Source organism: Aquarana catesbeiana, linkage group LG01 (assembly GCF_042186555.1).
Source record: "Aquarana catesbeiana isolate 2022-GZ linkage group LG01, ASM4218655v1, whole genome shotgun sequence".
NCBI classification, from domain to species: Eukaryota; Metazoa; Chordata; class Amphibia; order Anura; family Ranidae; genus Aquarana; species Aquarana catesbeiana.
In genome coordinates this window covers 900,310,512-900,326,342 of record NC_133324.1, presented here as the reverse complement: position 1 = coordinate 900,326,342, position 15,831 = coordinate 900,310,512, and positions in this window count along the sequence as shown.

The window sequence follows — 15,831 nt, the reverse complement described above, 5'->3', positions numbered from 1 at the left end:
AGTGGTGATTAAAGCGGGATTTTTTTTTTTTAAGTCAGCAGCTACAAACACTGTAGCTGCTGACTTTAAATAAGTACACTTACCTGTCCTGGGTGCCCGCGATGTCGGCCGCCCGAGGCCGACCCGTCCCTCGGCTCTTGGGTCCCGGCCATCCTAAGTAAGGGAAACAGGCAGTGGAGCCTTGCGGCTTCACTGCCAGTTTCCTACTGCGCACGCGCGAGCGGCGCGGCGCTTTGTGAATGGGACGCGATGTGTTGTGGGAAACACACAGTTCCCATAACACACCGCGCCCCATTCCCCAGAAGACAACGCGGGGAGCAGAAGACTGAAGATCACTGCGGTGTAGGAAGAGGCAGATTAGGAAGACTGCCTAGCAACAGCCATTTCACGCAAGTAAAAATTTTTTTTTTTTTCCCTCCATTTTTTAAGGTATTTTTTTGTGCAATTTTTTTTTCAGGGTGGACCTCCACTTTAAATACCACCAAAATAAAGCTCTATTTGTGTGAAAAAATTTATAAAAATTTCATATGGGAGCAGCGTTGCATGACCGCACAATTGTCATTCAAAGTGCGACAGCGCTGAAACCTGAAAATTGGCGCGAGAATAAGAATAAGAGAATAGAGAGGCTCCCATTGCTGAACTCTCTTCTGAAAATGCTAGTTGCCTGGCTCGTATGTGAATTTGTAGGTGACAATGCAATCCTGGGTCACTGGAACAAATATGAAGGTTAATAAAGTTCTTATTGGTGTAATGAAGGGGTTAGTATAGCAGCCAGGCGACAAGCACTTTGGGGAGATCTCAGCCATATGTACACCTCCATCGTCCCTTTAAATGCAGTGTACAGGTGGTGGTGAGAGGGGCTTCGCTGTGCATCCTCCAGTCACCTAGGGAGCTTTTGTGGCTGTGATGGGTCTGTCTGTGCTTGTCTCCTCTGCTATTGTGTTACTGAGTAAAGAGATGATAGATTTAACGACTGCAGCCTAAGTTCAGACATGTTTTAATGCAGCGAGTATGCGGTCTCTCGTTTTATTGTGTCCTATTTTCCCCACCCGGCAATGCAATATAAATCTTTCTCTCATTGCTTTGTACGTCTGGTTAAAAAAAATCCCCTTGGCTTCTAGACGGAGCGTCCCAATGATGTTGTGACAATTGACTATTATTGCATTAAAGCAAACAGGAATACTCGGGGTAATGTTACCATTGTGAGCGATCGCAGTTCATGACAGAATTGGCAAAACTCTCCAACACTCTGCAAAGTTCCAGGAATAGATTGTTAGTGACTGTGTGTCTGTTGCAGATTTACACACCCCTAATAAAATTCGCCACACTACACCTAATTTAACTTTGCCGGGAATAAATAGCAAAAGAATGAAAGTTTATTACATAAACATAGAAATTGGGAGTTATAGAACAACGTTGGTCAAAAATGTTACTTAACCACTTGACCTCTGGAAGATTTAACCCCCCCCCCCCTTCATGACCAGGCCATTTTTTCCGATACAGCACTGTGTTACTTATGGCGTTCAAAGAACAGCCCATAAACTCCACTGCTGATAAAAGCTAAAAAACGTCCATGCGTGCATGGGCACATAGGATAACATAGGGGGGACGTTTATGAGCTCCAGTGTGCATGGAGCCTAACTGACAATTGCGCAGTCATGCGACGCTGTCTTTTTTTTCCCACAATTAAAGCTTTCTTTTGGTGGTATAGTAAAACCTGGGACTGCGAGCATAATTCGTTCCGGAAACATGCTTATAATCCGAAGCACTTGTATATCAAAGCAAATTTCCCCATAAGAAATAATGGAAACTCAGATTTGTTCCACAACCATTTATTCATAAGTCCTTTTCGTTTATAGTCCATATAAAAAGATTATAGCAATGTGATAGGTTGTGTAACCATAAAATGTCCATCCACAAATGGCAGCCTCCGCAAGGCGGTTTAGAAGCAAAATCCAGCAGGAGCTCCAGAGTATAAAAGAGAAGAGAGGCGCCTCTGAGTGTAGCAATATGGTTACATTTAATGAAGGTACAATATTTAGCAACTTACATGGTTAATGATTAAAAGAGGCACATCTAAGTATGCAGTACGGGGTAAAGCTGTTCACATAGACCATCCTCCGCACCGCCGGCTCTCACCGCTGTCAGTCTGCAACCGTGACCGGGAAGACTACCCTGCAGTAGAGCGATCTTAAAGCGAGACTTGCAGCGCTGGTGGAGCGCAGCATGAAGGGATGACGTAATGGCGGTGCAGAGGATGGATGTGGACAGCTTTACCCCGGATGCCTGCATAATTAGATGTGCTTCTTTTAACCATCAACCATGTGAGTTGCTAAATGTTGTACCTTCATTAAATGTAACCACATTGCTACACTTTGAGGCGCCTCTCTTCTCTTTTATACTCTTTAGATTGGATTGCTCCCAGGAAATTGTCGTATGACATCCCGCGATACACCTCTCAGTACTCTTGCTTCAGAAAAGGTTGCACCAATTCAGCTCAGCGGATTCTGGGCCACCCTTGGGAGGAAGCAATCATCACAAATTCAGCCAAAAAGTCTTCAACATGTTCAGAAGGCAACATATGCTGTATGAAGTCAGCTGTACAGATTTCTCCTTTGTTGCCATGGGCAACCGCACCCATCTGCTCACTCCTTGCACTGAGCGATGGTTTGGTTTCCTTTTTTCTTTGCTCCAGTGCCGCCAAGTGCATCTTTCACCAGTCTGGGGCTTTTTCTGTCGCTAACAGCCTCTCCAGCCACAGGGTTCTGTCTCTCATCTCAGCACACATTGCTTTCTTTATGCTTTTTGACCCCCACCATCTCTGCAGTCAGGTCCACAACGCTTTTTAACACAGTTCCTTATAACACAGGTAAATTTGGTGTACTGTCTCTTTAAGACTTGCAAGCAGCACACTTTCCCATGCAGACTCCACTGGTTCACATTAACTGCTCCTCACAGCATTGCTGCAAAACACAGTCTCTTGCTACTCACTGTTTTTGGTATGCGAGGATCTGGGACTCTTCCATCTCTGCCCGCATTCTCCACTACGTGTAAGCTTGGGGTGATCAGACCCAAATGGTAGGTGCGCTTCTAGTGAGTACACCAGTCCAGAACTGTATTTTAAGAGCCTGGTAGCCCACTTTTATTTAAAAGCATGGACAAGATCACAAAGACAAATCAGCATCCCACGCAGGGGGTTCCACCATTACTGTATCTTGCACACTCAATACTTGAGCCTCCTGGCTTACATTCCTGCCACACAGCTGCTTCAGGCCTTTAGCCTAGGCCCTCCTCAGAACTAAAGAGTTTTCTAGAATTAAGCTCTCTCCTAGCTTACTCCTGATTGGTGCTTTGCTGCTCTGTCACCAAGTACACCTGCCCCATGCAGCCTCTAACTCCTCTCAGAGGAACGGGCGTCCACCTGACTCCCATGCACAGACTACCTGTCTGTTGGGTGGGGTCCTGAGCCATAGTCAGGTCACGACTAAATAGCCTAGCACACAGATGTGCAATCAGCGTGCCTTTCTCTCCAAAATCTGGCGTAAACCAGCAATCTTCCAGGTAGCACAGGGTCCCACCGCCACAATATATACAGTAGCTCACAAAGTGAGTACAACCCTCACATTTTTGTAAATATTTTATTCTATCTTTTCATGTGACAACAATGAAGAAATGACACTTTGCTACAATGTAAAGTAGTGAGTGTACAGCTTGTATAAGGCCCCTTTCACACGGGCGGACCGTTTAGGTCCGCCTGTCAGTTTTTTGACCTGAATGGACACTCCATGGAGGTCTATGGAGGGACGGATGTCAGTGGTGACATGTCCGCTGACATCCAACCCGCTCCGATCTGAAAAAGTGTGACCGAGGAAAAACCTATTTTTCCATCCGTCTGTGGATCGGATCAGGTGACGCCTGACTCTACGGTCCGTCTTAATCCGATCCCCCATAGCGGGAGAGTGGCGCTCTGACAGGTCCGTCCCTGCACAGTGTGCAGAGACAGACCTGTCATCTGCAGGTCAGCGGGGATCAACAGAGCCAGGGCTGGTCCAAGGATTTTTGAAGCCCTAGGCGAAACCTCATTTTGCCGCCCCCATTGGCTCCACCCCTGACTCCACCCTCTTTTCCCTGCCCATGTGACAGGATGCGGCGCTATACAGGAAGCATTGGCTCTGTTTCCTCTAACACTAGCTCCAGGGCTGCGCCTCTAATTACACTACCGGCCAGACAAAGCAGCTGCTTGAGACTGATTTAGTTACATGCTGCAGCCTGCAGAACATGCAGACACGGAGGGAAATCAGCGCCCCTAGGAAGCAGTGCACCCTAGGCGGCTGCCTAGTTTGCCTAGTGGTAGCACCGGCCCTGGACGGAGCGATCCCCTGCTAAGTAGAGCAGGCTCCGTATACGGACACGTCTGTGTGAAAGAGCCCTAACAGTGTAAATTTACTGTCCCCTCAAAATAACTCAACACACAGCCATTAATGTCTAAAAGACTGGCAACAAAAGTGAGTACACCTCTAAGTGAAAATCTCCAAATTGGGACCAATCAGCCATTTTCCCTCCCCAGTGTCATGTGACTCATTAGTGTTACAAGGTCTCAGGTGTGAATGGGGAGCAGGTGTGTTAAATTTGGTGTTATCGCTCTCACTCTCTCATACTGGTCACTGGAAGTTCAACATGGCACCTCATGGCAAAGAACTTTCTGAGGATCTGAAAAAAAGAACTGTTGCTCTACAGAAAGATGGCCCAGGCTATAAGAAGATTGACAAGACACTGAAACTGAGCTGCAGCATGGTGGCCAAGACCATACAGCGGCTTAACCAGACTTGTTCCACTCAGACCAGGCCTCGCCATGGTCGACCAAAGAAGTTGAGTGCACGTGCTCAGCGTCATATCCAGAGGTTGTCTTCGGGAAATAGACGTATGAGTGCTGCCAGCATTGCTGCAGAGGTTGAAGGGGTGGGGGGGAGGGGGTCAGCCTGTCAGTGCTCAGACCACACACTCCATCAAATTGGTCTGCATGGCTGTCGTCCCAGAAGGAAGCCTCTTCTAAAGATGGTGCACAAGAAAGCCCGCAAACAGTTTGTGGAAGACAAGCAGACTAAGGACATGGATTACTGGAACCATGTCCTATGGTCTGATGAGACCAAGATAAACTTATTTGGTTCAGATGGTGTCAAGCATGTGTGGCGGCAACCAGGTGAGGATTAGAAAGAGAAGTGTGTCTTGCCTACATTCAAGCATAGTGGTGGGAGTGTCATGGTCTGGGGCTGCATGAGTGCTGTCGGCACTGGGAAGCTACAGTTCATTGAGGGAACCATGAATGCCAACATGTACTGTGACATACTGAAGCAGAGCATTATCCCCTCTTTTCGGAGACTGGGCAGTATTCCAACATGATAACGACCCCAAACACACCAACAAGATGACCACTGCCTTGCTAAAGAAGCTGAGGGTAAAGGTGATGGACTGGTCAAGCATGTCTCCAGACCTAAACCCTATTGAGCATCTGTGGGGCATTCTCAAACGGAAGGTGGAGGAGCGCAAGGTCTCTAACATCCACCGGCTCCGTGATGTCATCCTGGAGGAGTGGAAGAGAACTCCAGTGGCAAGCCGTGAAGCTCTGGTGAACTCCATGCCCAAGAGGGTTAAGGTAGTGCTGGAAAATAATGGTGGCCACACAAAATATTGACACTTTGGGCCCAATTTGGACATTTTAACTTAGGGGTGTACTCACTTTTGTTGCCAGCGGTTTAGACATTAATGGCTGTGTGTTGAGTTATTTTGAGAGGACAGCAAATTTACACTGTTATACAAGCTGTACACTCACTACTTTACATTGTAGCAAAGTGTCATTATTTCAGTGTTGTCACATGAAAAGATATAATAAAATATTTACAAAAATGTGAGGGGTGTACTCACTTTTGTGAGATACTGTATATACAGTATATATGTATATACTGTATATATAAAACCCTATAGCAGCAGTCCACAAAGCCACTTCTGACACTTAGTTCCCTTATAGAACTTGCACAGCTCTTAGTCCCAATGAGGTCTTTGTTCACAGTGTCCCAGGCGCTGACTGCCAACTATCATCTGCAGGTAGATCCTTAGTGAGGGAGATAACAAGTACCTTCCTCAGACCCAGAACTTCAGTGCAGTGCCCTCCAACTAGTGTAATCCATTGTCAATCTTGCCCAGGCCCTCAGCCCAGCAGCGGCTGAGGTCCAGACTGCAGCTTCCTGTCTCTTTGGCAATTTCTCAGGATCAACAGCCCCCCCGGAGAACTGGAACCCTCCCTGACAAGTAAAGAACACTCTGTTCAGGTCTCCTGTCCATTTATCACCTCCCCAGCCGCCTTCTGGATGCCTCCTTCCAGGGATTGGCTGGGGCATCATATATATTCAGCTGATCATTTGAATCTCCCAGCCCTACAGTATGCTCTGGAAACTTCTTAGCGAGGCAGGGGGAAGCAATCATACTCTCAGCTCAGGAATCCTGATCAGATCAGCACAATCAACAGCCAATCCACTCACTACAGTAGATCCAAAAACAAAATTTACATAGCAGCCTAGCCCCCCTAACTTCCTGTCCCACAGACACAACAGGAAGTAAGAGCAGATCCCTCCAAATCAAGGGGATATAATATATAAAATGAGAAATAAACTTAAAACAAAGTGCACTTACCTTTTTTCCCTCTTTTTCCCGACCTAACCAACCTTCCCCCCTCCCTCTTTTTATCTTTCTGATTGTTGGCAGGGCCAGCATGGAAGGCTGCCTGATTTCTTAACCTCCATGGCGGGTGTCAGGATGGAGAGCGGAGGGCATCAGCAAACATTGCATTAATATGGCGTTGCACCATCACCCTTTGCAGCTATAACAGCATCCACTCTTCTTTCTTTCCACAAGATTTTGGGGTGTGTATGAGAGAATTTGTGCCCATTCACCCAAAAGAACATTTATGAGGTCAGATACTGAAGATCTGTCTTGCTATTTGGGTTCCAATTAATCTCAAAGGTGTTTAGTAGGGTTGAGTTGAGTTCCTTTAGACCAACTCACAACACCATGTCCTTATGGAGCTGGCTTGATGTAACAGGGTGTAAATGGAAAAGGGCCTTCACCAAACTGATGGAGGTTAGAACTGCAAAGTTGTCGAAATGTGCTTGTATACTGTATCTGATGCTCGAATTAGGAGTGAACTGGGCCATTAAATACCTACCTTACTGTAAAGCTGATCTCACCAATTCATAAACCCAGGGCCCACAAGGAAAAATATTCTTTCTTCAGCATTTCTTTGAAAGAAAAAAAATAGATGCTAGATGTTTAGTACATCAATACACTGTAAATGAGCATTGTGCCCTAGATAAATAAATACTCTGCCAGCATTTCTCTAGAGCATTGTTCATAAAGATGAATTTATCCATCAGTCCTACTCAGCGTTGCCCTACAGCAATAGATATTTGTATTTGGGAGGATTAGCGCAAGGCTTTTAATCACGGCGTAGACTGTTTAGATATGGCGCAGAACAAATCGAGCATCAGGTGACAGTTAATTTTCTCGTTTGATCTGGTCCCAAGAAACCACAATTATCCTGAAATGATGTTTTGTGAGAGGAAACCCAGATCAATAACAACGCAACCAATATTGTTCTTGCAGCAATTAAAATGTTCTCACAGCGGAGAGCAAGAGAAACAAAGCCATCCGTTTGTGGCTGATGGAAGACAATAAACAAGTTATCTTCTACATTTCCATAAACACATTTAGAAAGTTTGGAGCTTTGCACAAATTAGCATTACAAGCAGCTTTTTTGTAGATGAGATTTTCATCATCTAAACTGGAACAGACCCCCATGCTTTAAACTAGAATACTGAGCATTTAATGAATGTTTAACCAGTGGAAATGGTACGAAGATGTAACAGAATATCTTTGGACAGTTTGTTGGTAGTGGGGGGTAGAGGAGAAGGGTGTCTGACAAATGACATGCATTTGGCTGCTCTAAATATATATGTATATACAAATCAGTCTTACTTGTTACCATATTGTGAAATTAAAATAACTGCAATGAGAGGCAGAAAGGACTAAATCCACCCATAGAGTTTAGGGAACAGTCAGGTGGGATCTTATTGCCTTTTTACAGACAGGAGAGGCATTGCTAACCTGCAGGCTTTTTATAGATACAAAAGTGTAGCACCCTCGAGTGTGCTAGAATAGGTGTACATAGTTAGTTGTAGAGTAGGCTGAGTGACTCAGGGAGGCTGGATAACTCAGCAAGCAGCATCTCTGGTGACTCCCCCTGCTTTCTGGAACCTTGGAGAAGCTTCCAGAAGTAGAGGGTGGAGTCTAGGGGGAGCTCCTTAGAGTATTGATAAGGGCCCCAGCCAATACCTAGCAAAATGGGCTGGCAAATTCTCATGGGTCCTGCCAGCAGAGGCAGTCCAGTGGAAAATGGAGATGGAGGGCTGAGGAGGCTGTCGGTGGCCCTTGAAGGTTCCCCTTACTCTGGGGGGGGGGGGGGGGGGATGACCTTGGTCTTGGGACTTGGGTGCTAGAGGAACCCTCTACAACACATACAACACATGGAGGAATTCTTTCCTGGAGGCACAGGAGCAAGGAGAGGACAGCGGGAGCAGGTCAGCACGTTCGAGAGATCCTGTTAGAAGTCAGCCGAGTGGACTGGTGAGTGATCAGCCTGGGAGGACTGTGGAGAAAATGTCAGTCTGAGAGGACTGTGGAGAAGTTAGCAAGGGGGACTAGTGAAAGGGGCAGATGCAGCCAGGCGGGTTGGCAGTGCCTGAAGAGGTGGTGCTGGGATCAGTAGCCACAGGAATGTATGCTGGACACTAAAATTTGCTACACGCCTAAAGGGGCCTTGGGTTCCTGCCTATAACAAGCTGTTGCTCTAAATCTGACTGAGTGCTTTTTGTCAGATCCACAAACAGTGTGCCAGCAGGAGTTCTGCAAGCAAGCGAGCTGGAGGAAATCAGGAGTGTATAGAGACTGTATAAAGCAGAAGTTGTCCCTGAAGTTGTTTGAAGTCAAGTGGGCATCCCATAACTCCTAATCCATATCCAAGTTCTAATCCCTCAATAAAATAACAAAAACAAAGCACTGGATTTTTCTCTGACTTGAAGTGACTGTGTACCTGGCTGTGCAGGGTGGGGGATCCCAATCTACTTGCGGCTCTTTAGGGGGTGCGCTACAAAAGTAAAAGAGATCAGCATCAAGGTGAACTCTGGACATTAACCCCAACCCCCCAACCACTAATTGCAATAATATTTTTTTGTTCAATGTTTTTTTTATTAAAGTTGAATTCCAGGTATGGCAATTTTCTCATATTTACATTGATCCAGCTTAGACCAATGTAGTATCTCACAAAAGTAATTACACCCACTCACATTTTTGTAAATATTTTATTATATCGTTTCATATGACAACACTGAATAAATTACACTTTGCTACAATGTAAAGTAAGGAGTGTACAGCTTGTATAACAGTGTAAATTTGCCGTCCCCTCAAAATAACTCAACACACAGCCATTAATGTCTAAACCGCTGGCAACAAAAGTGAGTACAGCCCTAAGTTAAAATGTCCAAATTTGGCCCAAAGTGTCAATATTTTGTGTGGCCACCATTATTTTCCAGCACTACCTTAAAGTGGAGGTCTGCTGAAAAAAAAATATTAAAAGCCAGCAGCTACAAATACTGCAGCTGCTGACTTTTAATATATGGACACTTACCTGTCCAGGGAGCCCGCGATGTCGGCAGCCGAAGCCGATCCTTCCTTCGGCTCTCTACTGCTGCCGCCGCCATCCTCGGTAAGGGAATAAGGAAGTGAAGCCGTGCGGCTTCACTTCCTGGTTCCCTACTGCGCATGCGCGAGTCGCGCTGCGCATCCTCTCAGGTCCCTACTGTGTTCTGTGTCTCACAGAATACAGCGGGGGAGGACGGGGTAGGCGCCGGAAGTGGCATAGGTCACCGCAAATGCCACGGTGAGCTATGCCAGGAAGTGGGAGCAAATACCTGTATTAGACAGGTATCTGCTCCCTCCTCCCCCCTGAAAGGTGCCAAATGTGACACCGGAGGGGGGGGGATCCAAAAAATGGAAGTTCAATTTTTGGGTGGAACTCCACTTTAAACCTCTTGAGCATGGAGTTCACCAGAGCTTCACAGGTTGCCACTGGAGTCCTCTGCCACTCCTCCATGATGACATCACAGAGCTGGTGGATGTTAGTGACCTTGCGCTTCTCCACCTTCTGTTTGAGGATGCCCCACAGATGCTCAATAGGGTTTAGGTCTGGAGACATGCTTGGCCCGTCCATCACCTCAGCTTCTTTAACAAGGCAGTGGTTGTCTTGGAGGTGTGTTTGGGGTCGTTATCATGTTGAAATACTGCCCTGCGGCCCAGTCTCCGAAGGGAGGGGATCATGCTCTGCTTCAGTATGTCACAGTACATGCTGGAATTCATGGTTCCCTCCATGAACTGTAGTTCCCCAGTGCCGGCAGCACTCATGCAGCCCCAGACCATGACACTCCCACCACCATGCTTGACTGTAGGCAAGACACTTGTCTTTCTACTTCTCACCTGGTTGCCACCACACACGCTTGCCATCATCTGAATCAAATAAGTTTATCTTGGTCTCATCAGACCACAGGACATGGTTCCAGTAATCCATGTCCTTAGTCTACTTGTCTTCAGCAAACTGTTTGCGGGCATTCTTGTGCATCATTCTTAGAAGAGGCTTTTTTCTGGGACGACAGCCATGCAGACCAATTTGATGCAGTGTGTGGAGTATGGTCTGAGCACTGACAGGCTGATCCCCCACTCCTTAAACCTCTGCAGCAATGCTGGCAGCACTCATACGTCTATTTCCCAAAGACAACCTCTGGATATGATGCTGAGCATGTGCACTCAACTTCTTAGGTCAACCATGACAAGGCCGGTTCTGAGTGGAACCTGTCCTGTTAAACCGCTGTATGGTCTTGGCCACCGTGCTCAGTTTCAGGGTCTTGGTAATCCTCTTATAGACTAGGTCATATTTATGTAGAGCAACAATCCTTTTTTTTTCAGATCCTCAGAGAGTTCTTTGCCATGGAGGTGCCATGTTGAACTTCCAGTGACCAGTATGAGAGAGTGAGAGCGATAACACCAAATTTAACACACCTGCTCCCCATTGACACCTGAGACCTTGTAACACTAACGAGTCATATGACACCGGGGAGGGAAAATTGCTAATTGGGCCCAATTTGGAGATTTTCACTTAGGGGTGTACTTACTTTTGTTGCCAGTGGTTTAGACATTAATAGCTGTGTGTTGAGTTATTTTGAGGGGACAGTAAATTTACACTGTTACACAAGCTGTACACTCACTATTTTACATTGTAGTAAAGTGTAATTTCTTCAGTGTTGATGCATGAAAAGATGTAATAAAATATTTACAAAAATGTGAGGGGTGTACTCACTTTTGCGAGATACTGTACATATGTGTTATACCTGTAGGATCTCTGTGGAAGCTGGTAATCACTCTAGTAGTCAGTGGCTTCTGAGTTCCATGCCAAGTAGCTGCCCTCTTCATTGTGAACACAGGAAGTTGTCTGTTCTGCATGGGCGCCATTCAGCGAACACTCTCCATTTTCTCAGTGAATGGAAAGTGTTCTTTGAATGGACGAGGGGGAGAGGCAGGATGGTGACATCACAATATCCGCTTCATCCAACCAAATAACACTTTGTATTCACTGAAAGACCTCATTACATACATACTGCAAGATGTACCTGTACTGCACTGAAAGGACTAATTATAGACATCAGAAACATCTGATTACTATATATGCACAATCTAATTATATTAAACAAGAAGAACTAAATATAATATACTGAAACACCTAATTGAAACTGAATCTTCTGGGGGAACTTTCTCCTCCTGTCTGTCTTTTCTCTGCTTCCATCGTCTTTCTCCCACCCTCACCCCCTCCCCCCCCCACTCCTTAGCCCATCCTCCCACTATAACACCTCCTTAGCCCCCCCACTCCTTAGCCCCCCCCCACTTTCCCCACCTCCCACTCCTTAGCCCCCCCCCACCTCCCCTTCTTAATTTTTTCGTATTTATTATCTCATTAAATGACCAGTTTAAGCTTTGTTTCCATATATTCATGTTGATTGTTCCACACTCCAACCCCTGTGCTTTAAGGTTCAGGCACCCTGTGTTGACCCCCGGCCTTGGCCGGAGGGTCCCTGTTGATTCACTATTTATTCTTTTAAAAAAAAAAGAAGAAAAAAAAACATCCCATAGGTGTAGTTATACATGAAGTGTTGTTTTGAGCCTACTGTTGATATCCCCTGCGTAGGAATGTTGCATCTGTATCCTTTTTTTTATATTCCAATAAAAAAATATTGTACCAGAAACTAGATCTTCACTGGGGGAACTGATTCTTCACTGGATCACTTAATCATAGACACACTGGAAAAACGAATTAGACCACACTGGAAGATCTAATTATAGACACAATGGGGGATATGTAGTCCCCGTTTCACAATAATGGACCAATCGGGTCCGCCTATCAGTTTTTCAGGCGGACCCGATTGGAACACCCATTGCTCGCTATGAAGCCGAAAATAAGAAAGAAAATCAAAAAATTCTAAAGAATAACTAACTAACCAACTAACTAATAATAACTAACTAATAAATTATAGGTATTGGAATTTCTTTTCAAATTTGGCTGTTAGTGAACGTAATGAATACCAGTTTATTCGAAGTTACGAATTATCCGAAATAACGAATGCCGCATCTAAACAAATGGAACGGAACAAATTAATAATAAATAATAATAATAAAAAGTTTTTATTATTTTTACTTATTATTATTAATTTGTTACGTTCCATTTGTTTAGGTACGGCATTCATTATTTTGGATAATTCGTAACTTCGGATAAATTTGTATTCGTTACGTTCACTAACAGGAAATTCCAATACCCTTAATTTAATAGTTAGTAATAGTTAAGTTATTATTAGTTAGTTATTATTTCAGATTTTTTAATTTTTGGGTTTTCGGATTTTCGAAATTCGAATTTCGAATATTCAAATTTAGGAATTTTCAGAAAAATTAGTTAAATGGGTTTTCGTTAATTCGGATATTTCCGACTGAACAGATTTGTCGAAATTCGTTAAAAAACTAATTCGGAATGAAACGAATTGCACATGTCTAGAAGAGGTTCAGGAGAGCTGAGGCTGGATCAGTATGGGGCTCAGGTAAGTTTTGGGGGGGCTGCTGAACACAAAAGGTTTTTTATCTCAAAAAACCTTGAGCCTTTACAACTTCTTTAATGCTACACCAGTGGTTCTCAACCACCAGGCCGTGGTCTCCCTCCTCCTAGCTAGCTGCAGATCCCATAACCTCACACAGTGCCACAATCTCCCATAGTGCCACCCACCCTCCCATGGTGGTCCATGTTGGGGTTGCCACCTCATCCATTTAAACCTCAACATATATGAATTCTGAGGTTCTGAGGCTAATTTAATGCGGATCAGGCACCAAGTGAGTTCAATTACCACCTTAATCAGCCACAGAACCTGTGTAATTAACATGCGTTCGGTTTTAAAGGGATGAGGTGACAACCCTAAAAGACATACCCTTCCATGTGCCCCTCATTCTCTCCCAGTGCCCTCAGTCCTTCTTAGAGCCCTCAGTCTCCACAGTGTCGCCAACCTCCCAGAGAGCACCCTTCAGTGCCCTCTAGTTTGTTGCAGGGCCTCCAGACCACTATACTGCCCCCAACAATATTCCTACATTGCCCTTCAGTCTATCACCTTGCCCCTGCAAACCCCCCAGTCTCCCAGAAAGGCCTCCAGCCCTGTGGATCTTCCACAAGTGCGACCATACCTCCCAACTTTTTGAGATGAGAATGAGGGGCACCTATCAGCAAAAGTTACAGGCATAGGACACACCCCTTGCCACGCCCCCCTGTACAAAAAAACAAGATTGGTTAAACCCACAAGTCCTTTTTTTTACCACTGCTATTCCTTTATATTGGAATTTACAAATGTAGCAATTTAGAAATCAGATAAAAGGTTTGGCGCTGGAAAACACTTTTTGATAGATAAAAAGTGCATTTTATATACAACTATACAGGTAAGACCAAAATGAGGGACAAATGAGGAGGAATGAGGGACAGAGGGACATTGCTCCAAATCAGGGACAGTCCCTCAAAATGAGGGACAGTTGGGAGCTATGAATGCAACCACTCTTACACTCAGGCTTCCTGGGGACCCCCCCGGTGGTTGGTGCTGTCCTGCCAGAACCTACGGCTGTAGCAGGGGATGTAGCCCACCAGCTACATGGGCTGGGCTACATCGTGGTAGGCTACATCATCAGCTACAGCCGTATGTTCTGGAAGGGCAGCACCAACCACCGGGGGGTCCCCGGGAAGCCTGGAAGAGTGGTCACACTTGTGGAAGATACAGAGAACAATAAAAATTATACTATGAGGATTACCTTTGGCTCCCGGGGAGCTTTATTTATCACAGAATAACTCCAATGATCTCTATTACTGGATTGGCTTGCTGGGTGTATTCCCCACTGGATGACAGACATAAAACCAATACGTGCATGCTGCTGTAATGGAAGCCATCTTTTCTGGTGAGTGTCAATTTCACTGGGACGCGGTGGCTGCCTTCTGAGCACTTGATTTCAAACCAGTTGTTCACTTCAGTTGGTGTTGGATTTTTTGCATTTATCTCATTTGGACTTCCTAATGAGTCCTCATTGTCTCACTGGACTGTTTTCAATTGTTTTTGCCTTGTATCACAAAGGACTTCTACAGGTGATACTCGAAAAATTAGAACATCGTACAAAAGTTCATTTATTTCACTAATGCAACTTAAAAGGTGAAACTAATACATGAGATAGACTCATTACATTCAAAGCAAGATAGTTCAAGCCGTGATTTGTCATAATTTTGATGATTATGGCTTACAGCTCATGAAAACCCCAAATCCACAATCTCAGAAAATTAGAATATTACATGCAATCAATAAAACAAGGATTGTACCTAGAACAATATCGGACCTCTGAAAAGTATAAGCACGCATATGTACTCAGTACTTGGTTTGGGTCCCTTTTGCAGCAATTACTGCCTCAATGCGGCGTGGCATGGAAACTATCAGCCTTTTCCACTGCTGAGGTGTTATGGAAGACCAGGATGCTTCAATAGAGGCCTTCAGCTCTTCTGCATTGTTCGGTCTCATGCCTCTCATCTTTCTCTTGGCAATGCCCCATAGATTCTCTATACGGTTTAGGTCAGGTGAGTTTGCTGGCCAATCAAGCACAGTAATCCCATGGTCATTGAACCAGGTTTGGTGCTTTTGGCAGTGTGGGCAAGTGCCAAGTCCTTCTGGAAAATGAAGTCAGCATCCCCATAGAGCTTGTCTGCGGAAGGAAGCATGAAGTACTCCAAAATCTCCTGGTAGACGGCTGCGTTGACCCTGGACTTAATGAAGCACAGTGGACCAACACCAACAGATGACATGGCTCCCCAAATCAACACAGACTGTGGAAACTTCACACTGGACTTCAAGCATCTTGCAGTGTGTGCCTCTCCATTCTTCCTCCATACTCTGGGTCCTTGGTTTCCAAATGAGATGCAAAATTTGCTCTCATCAGAAAAGAGGACTTTGGACCACTGAGCAACAGACCAGGTCTGTTTTTCTTTAGCCCAGGTAAGACGCTTCTGACGTTGTTTGTTGTTCAGGAGTGGCTTGACAAGAGGAATATGACATTTGAAGCCCATGTCCAGGATCCATCTGTGTGTGGTGGCTCTTGATGCACCGACTCCAGCCTCAG